We start from the raw sequence: 6,902 nt of genomic DNA, 5'->3' as shown, positions 1-6,902 counted from the left end.
CGTGACTCGTGCGTTTGATCCCGGGGAGACGCGCATGTTCCATGGTCTCCATGACGATTTGATAAAGACGTTGTATTTGAAATCATTAGTCATCCACCTTTAATTGGCAACAGGTTTGTACTGGTGCAGAATCCAGAAACACTGTTTAGGTTAGCCGTCCGCCCTTAAATAACTGAAATACTGTTGATAAATTATGTTAAACCAATACAAACAAACAAACAAAGTGTATAATTATCGTTACAATCAGTTTTTACCTTACATAAAAGAAGACAAAACTCTGATTTTACTTCATAAGGTAAGATTTCTCAATACTGCTCTATGTCATTTTGAGATCAAATAAATTATTATCAAATCAGTAATATTTCGTTGAATATTTGGAAGATTCTGCTGTGTATCGTAATGTTAATTCTCCACTTTACGAGTTCGATTTTTTTGAAAATCTAAATAATGACATCCGCAGGTATAATGAGCTTGGCTCCGTATATCTCGTGGGTGACCTTAACTCGCGCACGAGCGATCAACTCGACTACGTGCATGACATAAATTTGAACCGTTACATAGATTTACCACAATTGGATAATAATGCCTCAAATTTACCTGCCCGAAAAAATTGTGATACACAGTTGAATAATTTCGGATCAAGGTTGTTAAATCTTTGCAAAGAAAACAATCTCGTTATTGTCAATGGTAGACTAGAGCACGGAAATTACACATACCACGGAATTTACAGAAATAAGCCCGTAGCAAGTACGGTAGATTATTTAATCACAGATGTAAATAGCTTTAATTCAATATTCAATATGAGTGTTCTTGATTTATCAGAGTTTTCGGACTACTGTCCTGTTGCTTTTACAATGAATTGTATATTTAATCTGAATATGGATGATAACCATGCTTATGATAAAATATTATGGGATACATCGAATACTGAACATTTTTTAGACGTGTTACATTCTAAAAAACAATTATTTGATGATATAACAAATCGTCTATCTACAGGAGATATAGACATAAATATGTGTATAGACAATTTTTCTAAGCTTGTGTACGACACTTCATTTACATGTTTTGGCAAAACTTTTACAAATACACCAAAACGTAAGAAGAAGAAATCACTTTGGTTCAATGATGAATGTCGCAAAAGTAAATCAATTTTTATGGAATCAAAACGTAAATTTCTGTCTTGCAAATCTGATGAAAATAAATTAGATTTTTTGTTGAAAAGGGCAATTTATGCTAAAATCAAAAGACGTGCAAGGTGGAATTTTCAAAACAAAGAGAAGAGCAAGTTGTCAAAATTATGTAAATCATCTCCACGTAAGTTTTGGAAATATTTGAATAAATTTAAAAAGTCAAACACTGTAAATACTGATGTGGATATTCAGAGCTTTGTTAAGCATTTTTCTGATGTTTTTTAATAATGAAGAAGATCTTTCGGGTAATTATAGCCATGATGACGTAGACAATACGATTAACATTGAACAACTGGATACAAAAATTACTATAGAAGAAGTACAAAGAACTATTTCTAAATTAAAGCGCTATAAAAGTTGTGATTTTGACAACAATGTTGCAGATTTTTTCATTGACTCAAACACATTCATATCTCAATATCTTTGTCTAATCTTTAATCATATATTTGATTCATGTGTGTATCCTGAAGCTTGGACAAAAGGTGTTATTGTACCTATATACAAAAAGGGAGATAGAAATGATCCTTCCAATTATCGGGGAATTACACTTGTTAATATAATGGGTAAAATATTTTCATTGCTTTTAAGAAACCGTATAAATAAATGGTGTGAATCGGAGCATATTATAACTGATTCTCAATTTGGTTTTCGTGATAACCGTTCTACGACTGACGCTATATTTCTATTACATACAGTTATTCAAAAAGTATTAGCCAATAAATCGAAACTTTTCTGCACGTTTATTGACTACCAGAGGGCTTTTGACACCGTCAATCATGATGCATTGTGGAATAAGTTAATTCAAACGAGAGTAAGCTGTAAAATGATCAACATGATCAAGTCTATTTATAGTAAAGTCCAGTCTTGTGTTAAGCTATCAAATAGTATGCCCCTTTCGGATTTTTTCGATGTAACTATTGGATTGAAACAAGGGGAACCACTCTCACCTCTTTTATTTATTCTTTTCATAAATGGCATTGTAGATAATATAGATTTTAATCTTTTAACCGATAAAGATCTAGATCTATTATCTATGTATCTAATACTTTTTGCAGACGACATTGTTCTGTTCACTACTGATCCTGTAAGCCTTCAGGCGCAAATCGATTGTATATATCAGTATTCCATAAAATGGGGTTTAAACATTAATATCAACAAAACAAAAGTTTGTATTTTCGAAAAACGCAAACAGTTCCACCATGGTAACTTTTTTATCAATGGAGAACGAATAGAAATTGTTGATAGTTTCACATATCTTGGTGTTAGATTTTCGTATACTGGGAATTTGAATCATGCAATAAAAAGTCTTCATGATCAAGCATTAAGAGCTTACCATAACTTAATGATATTATTTGATAAAGTACTTCTAGATGTAAAAACAAAACTCCGTTTATTTGATACAATGATTGTGCCAATTCTGTTATACGGCTCCGAAGTTTGGGGTGTATACAACCCAAAAGATGTAGATAAATTACATTTAAGATTTTGTAAGTATGTTTTAGGAGTTAAATCTCAAACTCCAAATGCTGCCGTATTTGGAGAATTGGGAAGATTTCCTTTATCTATCATCTGCAAGCAACGTTCTATTAAGTTCTGGTTAAAAATAATGAAGAACGTTGATTCCCCACTCTACAGTATGTATTACGACCTTTTGAATAATGTAAACAATTCATGCTGGTCAACTCGTATTAATTCAATTATTGATCATTTAGGTTTTACAAATATTAGAAATAACTTCGACGAAAACTTTAATTATTTACCCATGTTTATAAACAGATTACAAGATCAATATATTCAAGACTGGTCTGCCTCAATTAATACTATGCCTAAACTCGAATACTACTGCAAATATAAGAAAACATTTTGTTTTGAAAATTATATAGAAATTATACCAAACGATAATTTAAGAAAGTGTTTGACGTCCTTAAGATTATCCTCTCATAAATTAGAAATTGAAGTAGGAAGATATGCTGGTGTGGATAGAAATGAAAGAGTATGCAAATTATGTACCCAAAATGTAACCGAATCGGAGTATCATTTTCTATTGTGTTGTGACAAATATAGAGATATTAGACATAAATATCTGGGCAATGTTTCTTGGCCCTCTTTAAATAAATTTGTTTCTGTTATGTCAGTTATGAGAAAGAAACATCTCTTGAACCTGTGTAAATTCATAAAAGAAGCTATGCTTCAACGCGGCAATACCTTGTCAGATATTACTGTTTCCTAGTAAAATTTTTGTTATTTATGTGTACATGTATAATTATGTTGTTATGATTTTGTAAAATTGTGTCTTTGCCATATTTCTATTATAATGTAAATGGCCAAAGGCAAGTACTTTGCTGATTTGTCAATAAAATTTGAACTTTGAACTTCTGTAATAGAAGTTTGTTTGCTGATGGCTTAAATCATACATAATGAGGCCCGTACATGTCAAAACATTGTTTCAGGCAACGTAGTAGAACAACTGACATTCCTTAAGACAGCTTCTTGGCTTCCTGACATGAAGAAATTCCACACCCCAAGCGAGCTTTCTAACCCGTAACGGTGAGGGACAAGAGATTTGAAGTCTGCGGCCTTAAATACTAGGTCACTTACCTATTTACAAAAACAACAATAGCATCAAATATCAATATTCTATATTATTATAAAATCCTATCAGATATAGAAACACAGAACCGTCTAGAATTTATGTTACTAACTATTTGTTCGAAATATAAACAGACAGATCAACAGTCATAATGTATAAAATGGTATGGGCACAAAACCAATTAAGATATGGACATTATTTTTTTCAACGGTCAGTAACCTTAGTAGAGAAACTTAGGGTAGATAAATAACTATTAACGTTCATTCATCAATATGAATAAAGAAAATTCCCGATGAACCAAGCTCTAACACTAATAACCAAAAAAACACCCGCCTGTTTAAAATGGTAACTTCGAGGTGTTAGTATTCGGCTTTACTCATGAACTTATCTGAGTTAAGAGCGAAAGCATATACTATGCAAGACAAAATTTCGTCCCGTCCGTTGCATGTGTCGGCCCGGCCAGTTTAGAGCCACGAAGCCTTACAGCTACATTATTAAATAGAAAGGCGTAGTAGGATCACAACACGTGTACTGTTGTACAGTGTCCGTATTGTTTCATTTTTAATACTTGGGTTTTTTTATATTTTATACATATATGTCATCAAAATGAAGTGTGATATTACCTGTCTTTACCGTCCTTCGTTTACTTCACGTGAAAAAATAACAATTTATGAAATCTTTTCAAGTTCGTATTTTATTGCATGATGTATTTTAATACTGTATTGATTCGATTTTACAATTGTGACTTTCTTATGTATATGCAACGTTATTTGGTATGAGAAAACCAACATAGTTCATTTGCGACCAGCATGGATCCAGAACAGCATGCGCATCCACGCAGTCTAGTCGGGATCCATGCTGTTCGCTCTCAAAGCCTGTTGCTATTAGAGAAACCGTTAGCGAACAGCATGGATCATGACAAGACTGCGCGGATGCGCAGGCTGGTCGGTCACAAATGCACTATGTTGGTTTCTCATGGTGTGGCTCATTTGTGACGTTATTTGATATATGTTATGTAATGTTCAGTTGTATTTTCTTCCTCACAGTTGTTGCATAAGTTATGCAAATATTTAGACACAGTTCAGTTATGCTCGTCGTACCACATTTTGTTCGTACTTTCAATATATCGCAGTTTACAGTTTTATACAGTTACTTACGGTCTTGAAGGAAAGAATGTGTCCTAGATGCAGTGAAGAGAGCTATTCAGTGATTAATATGAATACATGTAGTACAGAAATGCAACAATTTAGTTAAATAAATTATGCTCGGTTAGTGACTAAAGTCGTTTTACATCCTACACTGACCTATACCAAGTGACTCAATTTGCAAATCAAAATATTTCATAACGAATCATAAATATTTCAGCTATGTAACACCCCAGTCACACATACGGCGCGAATAGCTACGTCTAGCCACGGATAGAAACGTAGTAATCCGTATCGATCCGTACCTAAGCCGTACCTGAAGGTAGTAATCCGTATCAATCCGTACGGCTCAGGTACGTATCGATACGGATTACTACGTTTCTATCCGTAGCTAGACGTAGCTATTCGCGCCGTATGTGTGACTGGGGTATTAAAGACTCTTTTCCCGTTGAGTATCGATTTTGTGATATAACTTATTTGACTTAGAGTATCATTATATCAATTATCAATGCCTTAAATTAAATCATTGGATATCATTAAATAAGTTAATGATATCAAAAAAATAAGGACAATTTTTGAATATTTTAAAATCGATTTTATGATATAATTCAGCATTTCCTATGAATTTGATGTTGCCATTTAGTATCCTTTTCTATACGTTCAATCTCACAAATGTATGAGAAATGACATGATCTAAATAGATGCTGCTATTACAGGAACAACACTGTAGAAGATGTCCATTCTATTTCACAGCGTTGTAACACGACGTCACTATAATTTTCTTAATTTGTTACGTGTCAGACCGCAGTCAGTATATCTTGCCGAATGCTTATTAACCGACTTTTGCCTCCTGAAAACATTGTTGAAGGGTAATATGTCATAGGTAAAAAGTTGTTTGTTAAAGCAGTCTAGATGTTGTTGTTAAGATGACACCAACATTCAGTTTTAAATGGATTATACATTACGCTAATTAAGATATATAACGGACAAGCCGATTTAAGAGGATAAAAATAACCATTTTAAGCAAAGAGATATCTTACGGCCGTCGTTTTGAACACCGTTATGTTAATGTCTAGTCTAAAAGCTTTCTGTTTTGTCTAATCAATGCCTAACTGTGCTTGGAACAGGTATCATACAGTTTAGTTCATTAACAAAGAGACAACTGTTTTTTATTTGGTTTTTTTTCAACAACACTCAACAACAGTAAAAGGTAAGAACTGACTTCATGTTAAAAGTATTCTGTCTCGCTTGTTCCCTGACGAAAATGCATGTATTACTTATTAGATATTTACGAATAGACCTATGTCCGGTAGGTACAGACTGGGTATAATTAAATGTGTAAAAAAACTAGAAACCTTATCTCCATGCAATCGTTACGATTATACTAAATATACATGTATAGGTTTTAATTACCGCCCCAATGTCTACAGAGCTTTTATGGGAAATACAAATATACTTAATTTTCTTATTTGAAATGCATTTTAAAGCAGATACAAAACTGGTTACTACACGCATGAAACTACGATTATGATGTACAATAATAACTAGTATTACGCTTAATTATATACCTAATTGAATTCTGTCAAAATACAGCTTGTATTTCACAAGTAAATATGAACTGGCAGAAGAAAGTTCGGTGCTGTACCTTTTATCTTGTATTTTGCCGGACTATACTTTCACTGAATATGCATGACATGATACGGTTCTATAAATAGCGCACACAAAAACTTCACTCATTTTTATAACATTTAGAATTTCGTTCAGTATGAAAACATAAAAAGTGGAGGTATATAATAAATTGGTCATTACAACACTAGCTACGCAGTACCAACTTATGAGGCACCGGCCAATAGTTCTGGTCGTATGAAAACAAACATAGTGACTGACTCTGCACCACTGGCTGAGCACGCGACACTTTAAATTGTTGTTTGTTCTATAGTTACTAGAATAACCTATCTTGAACTAAGTAATGAG

This window comes from Mercenaria mercenaria, chromosome 18, assembly GCF_021730395.1.
Source record: "Mercenaria mercenaria strain notata chromosome 18, MADL_Memer_1, whole genome shotgun sequence".
Classification (NCBI taxonomy): Eukaryota; Metazoa; Mollusca; class Bivalvia; order Venerida; family Veneridae; genus Mercenaria; species Mercenaria mercenaria.
This window is presented reverse-complemented; position numbering follows the sequence as displayed.